The 14,582-nt window shown below is 41.8% G+C and overlaps 1 long non-coding RNA gene across 5 annotated transcripts in view; it reads right to left on the bottom strand.

Moving 5' to 3' along the window:
- Positions 1–14,582, bottom strand: part of LOC103658908 — a 251,229-nt gene that overhangs the window by 96,025 nt on the left and 140,622 nt on the right. For all 5 annotated transcript variants that reach the window (XR_005838556.1, XR_567333.2, XR_005838555.1 and 2 more), the window contains one exon: positions 626–685. This is a non-coding gene — a long non-coding RNA (uncharacterized LOC103658908). The remainder of the gene's footprint in view (positions 1–625; positions 686–14,582) is intronic.

Genomic DNA, 14,582 nt, shown 5'->3' with positions numbered 1-14,582 from the left:
CTTCAGCAGTTCACCAACAGTGCCTAGATTTGCCAGAACACTGACTATTTTAATAGGTAGGGCAATAGTCTTCCTTTGTCCCTCTGAGCTGAGTGAGGTGTTCATTCCCCCATGCACACATTTTGTTGGCTATTATCAGTTAAAACGTACACCCAGAAAAAGATGCCACAGCAGAGTAAACAACACAGGTAACGGAATGCACTCAAGACAGAGAGAGCCTTTTTAATATGGCAGGCTAACAATTCACAGGCTCGTGGCAGGATTCTGGACGTGTAGGAGATGTGCATATTAATCAAGTACATATACATATATATGTAACATTTCAGAGACAAATAGTATTAAAACACATCAGTCCTTCCAGATTAGACTTAAATTTACTCTAAAAGTGCATAGTTGAAATCACATAAATTGTGTCTGATATGTTCCATGGAATGTGTTTTTACTGTGTTTTACTATAAGGAAAATAGAGATCACCCAGTTGATAGAAAGAAGAAGAAGAAGAAAGGCGGCTGTCCACCTCCCCTCTAGTTCCCTGGCTTCACAAGGTGACATAGATAAAGTTCTGTCCCAGGTGACGTGAGCCAATTTACACAGTGGAAAGAAAAAGAGACTTGAACAAGCTTACCTAACCTGTGGCCTCATTGGCACCAGGAGATCGTCTTTCCCAGCATCCGGAACTCTCAAACTAGGAAAAAATTCAGAGTCGATTTTCATCTTTTGGCCAGAATCATTTAAGAAATTTCAGTTGAGAATAGTTTTGTGCTTAGCTGTTTGAATTTTTTTTTAATAGCAGGTATATATTCACTTCTTATATATCTCTAATCTTATCAAATTTAACCGACAATTATAGTGTTTTTTTAAATAAATGATTGTTTTCTTGATATATGAAAGTGGAAATTTGGTGTGGCATTTGGGTGGCTCAGTCAGTTAAGCATCTGCCTTTGGCTCAGGTCATGATCCCGGGGTCATGGGTTCGAGCCCCACGTCAGGCTTCCTTCTCAGCGGGGAGTCTGCTTCTCTCTCTGCCCCCCACCCCAGCTCTTGCTCTCTCACTCACATTCTCTCTCTCAATAAATAAATAAATAAAATCTTAAAAAAGAAAGAAAGGGGAAATTTTGTGTCTGTCTGTCTTTCAGATGTTCCAGATCTGAGCCTGGGAGTGGTGAGGGCTTCATGCCATCCCGAACAGATGCCACCACATACGTAGTGACTCCTTCTACAGATACTGTCTGTCTCCCAGGAGCACAGGAGCCTCTGGAAAAGCATTCTTGCAAATTCAAGCCCATCTTCGGGTTGCAAAGTGATATACCTATCAGAGGATCCAATTATTCAGGAAAGACATAAGGAATGTTCTATGCTAATAACATTGGGGTAATTCAAGTTGTCACTTCTCCCATACCCATAATCTCCTCCCTTCAAATTCAGGAAACTGGGGAGAGTTTTTGTGAAAGCAGAACTTTCTTCCCACTTTTCTAAGAATACTATAGCCAATATACTGCAACATCCCTTTTCTCTGTATATTTTTCTTCCTCCTACTCTGTAATTAAAATGTCCAGCACACAAATTCTTTCTATTGTTTCCAGCTTTGCGTGGGTAAAGTTGTAATTCTGGGATAGACTTAATTACTTAACTCCATGTGCCAGTTACAAGCTTTTCCAAGAATTTCACGGTCTTAAGTTCTGATGTTTCCCCCGTGACCGTCCACAAGCATGGTTGGCTCCTGATTGCCTGGAGAGATGTCAATATCCCCAAGCAGCAAGGATTTAATGTTTGGGGAATGTGAGGTCGGCTCTGACTGATCCACACTAGATATTATTCTGCTCCTCTAGACGTTGATCTACACTAAACCTAGTGGAGGACCTGTGCTGTTCTTTTTCCTTCTCTGGCCCTTGTAAGCACCATTCTCCACCTCCTACAGGGTACTCCTAGGCCTTATTTCCTTATTGGTTTCTTCAGAAAGCCCGAACTAATGTCTGTGTTTTGTTTTGTTTTGTTTTTTCAAAGTAATGCTAACTGCTATATTAGAAGAACCCAGAAATCTCAATGATTTAACAAATTGATTTCTCACTCATGTCACAGCCCATGTCACATGAGACTGTTTCTCGTGGGAACTGTTCCCTCCATAAAATGATTCAGGGATGGTACTCTTTCCATCTTGGGGCTCAGCATCTTCATTAGGCAACTCCCAACATTGTCTTATAGTCATTTCCACCCTAACCAGCTGAACAGGGCAATGAGCATGGGTAACCTCCCATGGGAGGTTTAATGGGCTCAGCCTGGAGGTGGGGCAAATCACTGCTGCTCACGTTGCTCTGGCCTGATCCCAAGTACCCAGCTCGTCAATGGCCAAGGAGCCTAGTAAGCAGTTAACTGTGTAAGTCCAGGAGGAAGAGGAAGTGGGTTTGGGTGATTTCCCAGCAGCCACCATGGCTTCTACAGCCTTTGGACTTTCTCTCACTGATGCAAGATGGAGATAGGGAAGAGCCATGGCTGACCTGCTGTCTGCAGCCTCTCTCATTCCTGGTTTTCAGGCTTTTCAGAAGGGGAATCGTGGGCCTACCCATGGGGAGAGTCTTCTAAGAGAAGAAAGGAAAGACAAAAACATGACAAGATAACTACCAAGACATCACAGCTCCTTTGTTATTATTGACATGTGTGCATCAATTTGAAACAATTAGGCAGACATGACAGGAAGTTAGGTGTTTGCTGTGAGAAGCTCAGAGAAGTGACTGGTAGCCTGCCATGTTTTAGCACCTCCTTAGTACACAGCTGGGGCTGGCCTTTTGCTCCGAACTTGCTAAGTCACCTACTCATTAGTCTTTCTTTCCTTGGTCTCCAATGTCAACGGGAGGCTTATCTGAGGAGCTTGATTTTGCTGCACTAGACAAAGCAATTTTTTCTGTCATCTCATTTGCTAGCAACTGTGAGGGGTCAGCACCATGCATAGGGTGGGCCCAGGAGTGCAAACAACAAAACTTGTGAAGAACTGTAAGAGGGACCCCTTAGTAGTAATGGCTCTGTGTGATGCAGTGATCCCAGCGAGTTAATAGTCACCAAGGTCCTGGGAGTCACTTGATCTTTATGGTAAACTCTAGAAGAACTCCTTCCCTAACTGTTCCTATTTTTACTGCAACTTTATCTTGTTTGCTTTTATGGACACTAAAGGCTAGAGACCTTTAACACTGAGAAAGATTTTTTCAGATTTGATTTGATCATCATTCAGCCAGATTTGCCAATACAAACCGGATTTGGGAACCCCATGGAGGGGAGAAATCTGGAAGCTGAGAGAATGCACAAATGCAATCACCTCTTCCTCCCCAATTACCTAGCAAAGGCCAAGGGAATGGAGCTGGGTCAAGGAAAGGACTGTGTTTTCCCCCTTAGACCCAGTTTCCATTCTTAAGAGACCCCTGAGAAGGACCACCTTATGTGGGCTCACTCCTTATCCCTATAGACTCAGTCGGATCCCTGAAGAGACTGGAGATCTGAAGAAGTTCCTCTCTTCCCCTATCTGAGGGTCCACAGCCTTCAGCTTACCTCAGAAATGGTTCATTGCTTAGGTGAGAGACCTCACTAGAGGTCTTCAGTCCCCACGGGGACAAAGCATTCGTGCCATTTTATGTGGTCCTTTGGATTGGAATGCCTAGCGCCATTCAAACCGTCGGAGAGATTCTCTCTGACATTCTGACAGCACTCTGTGCAATTCAGCTGCTCCAGATCTATTTGTGGATTTGTGAGTCTTCTTGATTTGCTCCTTTCTTTTGCCCCCTGGCCTCCCTTCTCATGTTCCTTTCAGAAATTATTATCTTCACAGTTAATGGGCAGATATAAGAAATAAAAGAAGCTGTTTCCTTCTTTCAGTGACTAAAGAGGGACCTCCTTCAGACCTTCCTTAATTTTTTTTTCCCCTGACAGACATTTTATTCCAAGTTGATCACAAAGGTCTTAGTTTACAGTGAACACTCAAATGCCTATAAAGCAGCATTAAGGAGAGTTTTGTCATCCGTGATGAGTAAGAGGGCAATTAGGGAATTTCGAGAAGCTCTGCAATACAGTAGAGGTTACACACTCAAAGGTGGTGGGGCTGGGTTTCAACAAAGGAATGAAGAGTGGAGCTAAGTGAGTGGACCTGGGTGGGGCAAAGTGACGAGCACCTGCCCCCTCTGAAGGGGCCACCCCTCCACAGCTCCTATTGATGGCAGCCAGGCCCAATGTGGGCCTATGTTGCCAGATCTACCAAGTTGCAAGAAAAAATGGGAATAAATGTTTCTGTATGAATTATCCTAATTCTGCAATGAAGAAAACCAATTTATACTTCTAAAAATGCTTAGCTGGCTCAACCAACCACATCTGATAGTGGATACTCATGGGGCCTCTGGTGGGCAACCTCTACCAGTTTACTCTTCCATAAACGATGGAGAGCCAGCTATCATTGACATGCTCCTTTTGTCCATTGGTACAGTTCCAGGTCATGGGATGTCCATGTGCAAAATAAAACAATCCACATTCAGAACTTACCATTAGAGAGGGTAGAGTCTTTGTAGAACTTATCATGAGAAATACAGATAAACAAAATCAACACAATCTTCCCACAGTGAGAAGTGAGAGTACAGGCTTTTGTGTGTCTCACCTCCTCTAAAAACAAAATACGATCTCTTCTCAGCATTTTAAATCACTCACTATTACTAATATAATTTTCACTGAAAAGAGATCTTCATTGCCATGAAGCAATGTGAATGTACTTAATGCCACTAAACTGCACGCTTAAAAATGATTACAATGGCAATTTTACGTTGTGTGCAGTTTACCACAATTTAAAGAAAGGGGAGTGGGGAGAGTGGATGACATCGAAGATTTTGGTCTTGGGAAGCCAGGCCACAAACATTACTAATCAGCAGCCTTGATCAGGGCTGGAGTATTCCACTCAATTAGACCTCAAGAAAGATCTGTTGATTGATTGGAAAAGGGAGAATTGCTTAAATACTACCTCAGCAGGGACAGGAGAGAGGATTTGAATAAAGGTGCTGAAAACCTGAAACAAAGCCAAAGTCTTGTAAACAGTCAAGAGAATTGAGCAGACAGCCTGTCTGGTTTACGAAGGAACAGTACCTATCCGTGACCAGTTCCCATGAAAGAGGGATAAGTCTTTCAAGAGGAAAAATCGGTAGACAAGCGAGTCACCATACACCCATTTGGCTGAAGCTCTGGGCCAGACCAGCATATGGACTTTGGGGATGGATTATTTCAAACACGGAAGCCTAAGCTACTACTCACATCTTCTTCATTGGAAATGGACTTTACCTCCATCCTACCACTATCCTCCTAGGTCAGGAACCATGAATATAAGTAATTGGCCTGAATTCATAGTCTCTGGACAAGGTCATTGGACATTGGCTGATTTCATTACCACATTTTTTTTCTACTTAATTAAAGACTTTAATGAATGCAGTTTTTAATAGGCCGCATTTCTTCCTCAAGAAAGAGAACTGGAAAAAATTTTTAAAGACTACCAGAGAAATTAATGATTTTTAAGCATCCTAAATTCAAATTACTCAGTTGATTGTTTTATATCTTAAGGAAATGTGAAATCAGGTCTACACAAAATTCAATTCTCCCTGCCTCGTGAAACCTGCCTCTGAGTATTCATTTTTATTTAATTCTCAATGGAAAAACTGTTCTCCCTTAAGGCTTATTTGTAGTCCCTTGTAATCACTATAGAGCTTGAGAGTCTGGGAAAGTCGGCATTCGAGGTTCTGTGTATTTAAGATCCTGGATCCTGGATCCTCTGAAGGTCAAGGAGAATTCTACTCCTTCTAGAGTTCTTCTTGCTTGAGGTCATTATGTAAGTGCTTCTCTCTAGAGTAAAAACCCCATGTGGGCTTTCCAAATACGTATTAGTAATAACAATAACATTTTTTTTAAGTTTACGATGGGGTAGAAAATACAGAATAATTAGACCCATGTAAAAAGCCAACCTTCCCTTAAAAAAATAAATGCATAGAAAAAATACGAGAAATACACTAAAATATTTATAGCAATTTTCCTTAGTCATGGAAGATTTTAGTCTTCTTTCTATAGCAAATCAAAATGAAATGCTATTAAACTTCATAGAGAGCTTTTCCCCTCTTATTATTATGAAACCAAAGAATGAAAATTAATTAAGAGCAGATAGAGTTTTATTGGGTTCTACTTTTCTATGCTAAGCATCAAGTTTTTATAGTAAACTGCATTTTATAATTTACATATTTTAAATTCATGAACTAGGGCATGTTCTTCACCTGGCCTCAATCATCTGTAGGGGAGAAGGCGGTCAGGATATGATGAACTGACTGTCTCCATTGTCCCTGCTGCTCCAAGTCCAGGAGGACGTGGGTGCCGGACGCCAGAGTGTGGAGTCAGAGCTGAGCTGCATGGTCTCTGAAGGGAATGACTGAACAAGAATATTCCTTCACCATTTTTAGAAGCTAAGTTCCTGACTTACACAGGGGATGGGGGGTTGTGGCAGGGGTGGAGGGGGGCAGTTTACTATGTCACATTTTCACATTTTCATCTATCATAATTTTAGATCTTTACATTTCTGGAGCTGGTGATTGATAGCCTCCAAACACATAAACACTCTCCACCTGTACAAAATGCACCAGGGACTTTGCTCTCATAAAGGCAGGATCAAGGTGGGAGTGAATCAAATTCTAAAACCCCCTCCTCTGCAGAAGTAACTCCCCTGATAGGTTGTGGCCACAGCGGGTGACAATTTCTGGATGCTGTTACTTTGCAGCAAATTGAAGTTTTGTAGTCTTATCTATTACCAGAAAAGCCCTCTTAAAACACACACACACACACACACACACACACACACACACACACACACACACCAAAAAAAACAAAACAAAACAAAAAAAAACATAGCCAGTGGGGGAGAAAGCAGGAGCCCCATCGTCTCATTTTTAACTAGGACCAGCTGAAAAATGAAGGCAAGCACCACACAAACCATCTTATGTCTGCCAATTCATTTCCTGGCCCCAAAAGAAAAAAAAAAAAAAAACCCAAAACCCTCGTGTTTCCTCTCAAGCAGGCCAAACATGGCAAAGCACCAGGGGAATTCTGAATGGAATCAATTGCACTTGTTACTAACTGAGTTTTCTTTTATTCTTATATTACCAAGGGCTGGATACTCAGCTGCAAGCAATTATAATGAAGAGTTACTGAGTAATGGTTTCCAGATTGCTCCATGATGGGGCATTAATTGAAAGGGACAATTTAAGAGCTTAGGCCATGTAAATGCATTTCTTATTCTGTCAGATTGAGAAATTTCTGGATGCAAAGGGCTGAAATGCTCAGAACTGATAAAGACTTAATAATGCCCACTTAAACCAGCATTTTCAAAATGAGTTTCATGTTTTTAAGAGAACAAATATAAAACGCTGAACCTGTGGGCTTGTTCATTCAATCAGGAAAATATTCTAAATAGCACATTTGTATGCCTCACTCAGAGGCATATACCTTATATAAAATGTTACTTGCTTAGTCTGTTGCATTGCAAAGCCAGTTCAGCTTTCAAGTAAACTTTTATATTTCAGGTTGCATGCTATCATAATGCATGTTAAGCTGTGTGTGTGTGCCTACTTTAAAATTGCAAACAGCATTTAAAAACACATAAATGACTTTTATTTATGTGCACATGACTTGAAAATTTAAAACAGCATTTAAACAAATTTGCCTGCATATGAAAATAGACCTCCACAGAAATTAATTACCAAGTCCATATCAGAGAGCTTCATTTTATCTTTTTTAAGGTAGACTTTTATTTCCCATTAACTCCATTAAACAGAAACATTTTCAAAGAGGTTCTCTGTTAATGTCACAATAAGGACAAGAATCAGAAGAGAATAAGAGAGTTAAAGCCAGACAAGGAAAAAAAAAAGTCCACCCCTCTAAAATAAGAGTAGTACTAGCTTGTGAGGTCTAATTTCAGACTTCTGCATTAGTACTGGTTTTATTTTTGAAAAGGAAGGAAGGAAAAAAAGGGGGAGAAAGGAAGGGATAGAAAAATCGGTAATAGATAGCTGATAGATGATAGAGGATAGATTAGACAGATCAATAGATCAATAGATAGGTAGATGATAGATGCATGGATAGGTGATAGGTGATGGAGAGACAGATAGACTGATAAACACAGACACATTTCAGGACTTAGATTCAAAATTGAAGGTAGAAAGAAGGGCTGTGGCTGCCACCATGTTCTCATTCTGTTTTCTACATCTGAACTGCCATCTGAAAATTGACCTTTCACCCTTCCTTTTACCTTAAGCCTCTCTCTTCCCCCTGTCTGGCTTTGTGCAGGGGAGTTGCGGTGCTGATGGTGGGCTTCCCCTGGAGCCTTGACACAAGCCATGACATGGAAGGCAAAATAAGGCAGGAAAGAGAAGTGGTCACTGTGGGTAAATTGAGATCAGCCAATCAAAAAGAATGAGAGGGAAGGGCTTCATTATTATTGTTATTATTGTTACATTACCCATTTTCATTCATTCATTCAACAGACTATGATGTGTGTGACACCACCCCCCGCCCCGCCCCATCTATCACTTCAAATGCTGGCTAAGTAAAAAACCAAGATGAAGACGTCCTACCATTTCACAAGCCTACCATCGCTTAGTGGTCCATTGATAGACTACTGCTTGGCTCAAAATCCTCTTTCTTACTGGATTAGTCATTCATAGAATGAAAGCCTTGGATTAATATCTGACTCTTTACTTTGAACTGTTGTTTACTTGGTGACAGTCAATGGTGAAAAATCTGGTGGTCTTTTTCGCACCTTTTAAAGTCAAGACCAAGCCCCAACAGAATGCCTCAGATGGCAGTCCTTGCACTAAGATGCCTGAACAGTGGTTGGTCAGTTTGGTTCAGGAGTCGAGAACCTTCAGAAGCAAGAATCTAATTAAATTTTTCAAATGAGAACTGTCAAGGATCCAAGATGAGATAGAGGAAAGCATATTTTTTGCCACAAAATAAAACGGTGCCACACATTTGCGCAGCGATCATTAGCAAATAGCATTGTCTAAAATGGTGTTCTTTTGTCCAAAAAACATCTACATTATGTATCTGTCCTTTCTTTTGCTCTCCTTTCTTCTTCTTAAGCTTTTCAGTGAGTGAGAAATCTGAAATTTTAATGGTGAGTTCCAAAACCCCATTTATTTGTTTCTAAGCTCTGAAGAGAAAAGGTCTCTTTTTAAACATCCTGAATTTAAAAATAAAGAAACTGAAGAGGAAGAGGTGGACAGTCTATTTCAGTTGCCCCTGTGATTTCTCATGTTGTGGACTACACTGATAAATTATCCTAAATCATGTCATAATTTTGCCTAAGAAATGTAAGCGTCGTGGGACCTGTTCAAAATATAAAAGGGACAATCTTCTTGCAGCCAGTCACTGGGCTGCTGCAATTCCTGGTAGCCGTCGAGCACCCCAACAGACCCAGTGAGTTCCAGGTCAAATGGTTCTTGTAACAGCAGATATGGGAGAGACTGATTTGGGGAAATCACTCATTTAAAGTGCAGTTTAAGAAGCGTCCATATTCTTAGTACTCCACAGAGCCAGGGGGGAAAGAGAGGCAGGACATACTCTCTTTTGATAACATATTTTATGCTGGGAAAAAAAAAAAAAAGTTGGAACCAGCACATGAAGGTCTCCCCCGCTTTTGGAAAGTTTGCATCACACCACTTTGCTTTCATCAAAGACCTCCCTTAGTACCTGTTTCCGCTAACCAAAAGAAATCCAAAGAGGATTTTCATTTTTATATAACAAAATGTGAAAAGCAAAAATAGCACTCAGTGTTGGTTTGTAGGGAGCCGTTAACAGAGGCATCGTGCACCCCGGAGCAGCAAGAGTGGCCCCGCCAAGCTCCTTCCCAGGGCCGCCGCTCAGCCTCTCAGCGTCCAGCTGCCACAGCTTTGAACTATCTGTGAGCATTTCTGCTTCATCTCGATTTATTCTGTGTATCCATTAGCAAGATGCGTCCCACTGTATCAGAAAAGCCTAAGAGAGGTTATATTTGGGGTCTGGGAATGCTCAAAAATTTTTCCATATAAATTACTGGTAATTGCTTCTTTGTTTTACACTATTTCGGCTTCTGAAAGGTTTCATAGGAATGTTGTACTTTCAGGTGGTGGGGGAAACTTGTGCATGCATAACTGAACCACATATGCTCATGGCTATTCCCCCAAAAGAGCTTATCACCATAACCTCGGATCCTGAGCCGATACTTAATTTCAACAGCTTACAGAAAAAAAATTAATATCAAATTTGTAGGTGTGCAGTGAAAGTTTTGGAAGTTGATTTAAAGGGTTTTTTTTTTTTTTTTGACTGCTTCAAAGTTGCTAAACTGTGGGTAGTATGCTGAAGAGACCTGATTTTGTGCATGACCAAAAATCCAGAGTCGGCAAGTTCATCTTTACACTAAGCAGTTTTGCTTGAATCAGTACCTGGAAAAACTAGGCTAATTCCTGGTTTACACTCTCCTTTCAAGCAGGGCAGGAGCAACATTTGAGAGGGATTAGCAATCAAAAATTGAAAATCTACCGTCGCTACACAAGCTTGCTTTTTCATTTTGGACAGATCATAAAACGCATAACATGGGCCAGACCCTAGTCCAGCAGCCATTCGAATCCTAATTTTTAAAAATAGCTTTTATATGCAACTGCTCTCTTTTCAATAAAACAAAGATTTGTTTATAGCTACAATTTAATTAAGAACCTTTTCGAAGAGGAAGATCTGGAAACAAGGGATCTTTTTTTTTTCCTCTGTTTTTTTCCACCAGAGTTGTTTGTTTATTGGTTTAATTTTCCCTGAAGTAAAAATACACTTTGAAATGTAACATGTCATTATGTAATTTGTAGTAACAAAGTGCAGGCCCTCGCACACGACAGCAAACAGGACCGCTCCAGCTCACAGACAGTCCCCACCTCTATTCCCCCTCCCCATCTGATTAACAGCCTGTGTAAACATTCAGCCAACCAGAACCCTGGCCAGTGCAAAATTTGGTCAGCCATAAAACTGCCAGCCAAACACAGACATGGGGGGGTTTATGCAGAAATCTTAATTTGGGGGAAATGATCAAAACTAAGACGACATGGCCCCAAAGGAGATAGAGAAGGGCTGACCTTTATTTTCATGAATCCCTCCTTCTCCCTGAAACAGAGGGGGATGATATCACCACCAAGGTGAAATGTTGAAGAAAATGCCCCTGAGATGCAGGGCTGTGGAGGGAGTAGAGTCAGAAGCTCAACCTCTTTAAGGAAAATCTCAGAGAAAAAAAATAAGCTTCTGTTTTAAGGAGAAACTTTACAACTGTCTGAGTTGTTTGAAAGGGTCCTATTTTGACATCTCCAGGATGGACTCCCTCCATCAGCATGTTTTCTAGTGGTGAGAGAAAACTAAGAGGTGTTCTGATTGTATAGAAATTAATGGCATTGATATACAAAGGGGTGTTTTGTGAGTTTTTTTTTCCTTCCCACAAATCTCATTGCTCTTGGCAAAAGACTTCAGACCCTTCACATAATGGAAAATTCAAAATGTTCATAGTAAAAAAAAAAAGAAACTTATAGATTTTTTTTTTTTTTTTAAGAATACTCTCTCAGGATGGCTAACATTTTTTTTCTGGCTTAGGTCAGTATTTCATAGCTCATTTTGGATGCTACCCGACACCCAATTTTTAACAAAATTGAGTCTTTTTTTTAAATTCACCTTTAAAAAAATACACCGGTAGTAATGGCACTGATGGAATTATCTATAACAAAGGCACATTGCATTAGTCTGTTTCCTTGCCCTGAATGGCTCTTAGGTTCCTGGTTCCTATTGAGAACTGGTCTTCACTGAAATTCCCTACTATTCTCACCTTTGCTCTAGTCTTGCTCCTTAATTTTGAATTTCTATTTTTCTTGGAAAACAAGTATGGTCAGCCATTTTACGATGCTCTCTAGGATTGTCTGCATCTTCTTTGCTATAGCTAATCGTGCTCACAAGAGTTTACCTCTGCCTTTCCTAAGAGTCTCCATGTTTCATTCTGGGTGCTGTTATGACAGAGAAGTTGATAACTAAAAATAATGTAAGCTCCAAATAGAAGAAGAAAATACATCGACATGGGCAAAACACTTCCCAATTCATTTAATTACACACAAAACCCTATGCGTTGGGCAGGAGTATTATCCCTTCCTTACAGATTGGGAAACTGAGATACGAAGTGTTTGAGTCATTTGCCCCCAGTCACACAGCCAGAGAGCCGCAGAGCTGGAGTAGTGGCCCCGGGGCAGCCTAATGCAAGACCAGGTCTACGTTTCCTCCTCAACGTGACACTGTTGCTGTGGTTGGGAGTCGCTGCAAAGAGGAGGGTGGGATGCCCGCCATGATGCTTTCCCGGGCAGTAGGCGAGGTGGCCTGGGGAATTGAACGGGCACGAGATTCAGAGTTTAAAAACCATGATTCCTTGACAAGCTCAGCCACAAACGAATCGTACCTTGGAAATGTTTCCTGACGTCTCTAAGTCTCTGTTTCCTCATCTGTGAAAAGGAGAAAACTTTGCGCAACTTACACGAAACATTTGGTGATTCTTCACAGAAGGCTGTCAGCTCTTGCTGTCTCCCTCCCACCCTCATCAGCTTACATCACCTTGCGAGAGGCTTTCATCTCTAACTCTGCTAAACAACTTCCAAATTGCATGCCTGGGGTGTAGCTTGATGGAAAGAGTTTCCTATCCCAAGGAAAAGAGTATAAACGGCAATGTTGTGTTACATTTTTGTTAAACTCATGGCCTCACACCAAATTGCCTGAGCTCGACCTCAGAAAAACAAGTTGAGTCTTCCATTCCAAGCAAGTTGAGAGGAGGCAGTTCTGCCTTCACTCCGTAAGCCAGCAAGATAATTTCTAACATTCAAGATTCAGGAGTGTTCAGGAATGCATATGGTCCCTGCATGGGAGCAACAGTTTTGTCACGAGGTGAAAGAGAGCAGAGATGCTGAAGAAGCTTCCTCGCTTCCTCGTTCACCAGCTTGTGGTTGTTGGGCCTTCTCTGGCCCAGCCTGCCTTCCACCAATTCTTTCGTTGTTGGAGTGAGGGCAAGTAAGGATAGGCTATAACGCCAAAGACTTCAGAGAGTGACCCAAAACACTCTCCCAATTCTGTGAGTTATTTAACTTGAATCTACCTTGAAAACCACAATAGATTTCCATCTCCTTGGGATGACAGAAAGCAAGAGGATATTCTAAATGACCTTTTCAGTCTTACACGTCTCTTTCAAAACATTTCCATTTCCCCCACTTCATCCCTCCCCATCACCTCCAGCCATCCCATGAGCACGTGCACAGTCGAACCTCAGATGCTCCCAATGATAAATTAGTTGTCAATACACAGGCACGTCACTTTTTCCGAATCCTCCTGGAGGAGAGGCACATTCTACTTCCTCTCAAAGGCCCCAGAGCTACCTGTGCATCAGCATGCACAGAAGAAAATTTTTATTCACATATTCAAGCTGCATTAATCTGTTGAAAGGAGGATAGATTCTTAAATGGAGTTTCAAATAATCCTCCCGTTTGAGATCATTTGCGCTCACAGCGCAGTATTTGTACAAGATGAAATGATTTACAGGATCGGGCCTGGAAAAATTGGAGGGCAACTCCGAAAGGCAAGAGCACATTGCAGTAGATCATTCATCCTGCCAGGGAAACTTTTGTAGTCTCCAAACCGCTCAGAGACACCGCTCTCTATCCAGGGCAGAGGACTCATCAAAAAGGCGGGAGGTCTGTTGGCTACGCCGCCAGTATGGAGAGCCGGAGGATTTGGCAGGGCACTTCCACCCCAAAAGCAGACAGAGTCCTGGAAGGACGCTCGCATAAACAAAGCAGGGAGACAGCTTCAGCTCTGCAGCGAGGCTCACCCTTTCCCAGATCAAAGCCTGCGCCAGAGAGACAGCTCTGCGGAACACAGTGTCCTTTCTGGAACATCCAACTCCGGGGGAGAGACTTGAACTGGAGCCACCACCTTGCCACCTGTAGCCAATGGCTTAGTGTGCGAAGGCTCTCCCGCGGTGGGGAGACTGCAGCTGTTCAAACAGCAGAAAATCAATGGAAAGATAAGATAACACAAGGGAGAGAAGTTTCTACCTCCAGCGATCACAAGCTCAAATCAGCTAGTTTGTGAAAAAATTGCATCCAGCCAAGCCTAACTCTCTATGCAGTGTGGAAAGGGGATGAAAATCAGCACAGGGTCATTGTTAAGAACACAGTTCCAGGGGCATCTGGGTGGCTCCGTCTGTTGAACGTCCGACTCTTGGTTTCGACTCAAGTCATGATCTCAGGGTCGTGAGATCAAGCCCCGTGTGGGGCTCCATGCTCAGCAGGGAGTCTGCTTGTCCCTCTCCCTCTGCTCCTCTCCCCGAGCTCGCTCTCTCAGAAAGAAAGAAAGAAAGAAAGAAAGAAAGAAAGAAAGAAAGAAAAGAAAAGAAAAGAAAGAGAAAGAAAGAAAGAAAGAAAGAAAGAAAGAAAGAAAGACAAGAAAGAAAAAACACAAGTTCTAAAACCAAGTTGTTTGCCTTTGTC

The sequence above is a fragment of the Ursus maritimus genome, unplaced genomic scaffold, assembly GCF_017311325.1.
Source record: "Ursus maritimus isolate PB19 unplaced genomic scaffold, ASM1731132v1 scaffold_3, whole genome shotgun sequence".
In the NCBI taxonomy this organism is placed as follows: Eukaryota; Metazoa; Chordata; class Mammalia; order Carnivora; family Ursidae; genus Ursus; species Ursus maritimus.
This window is presented reverse-complemented; position numbering and strand designations above follow the sequence as displayed.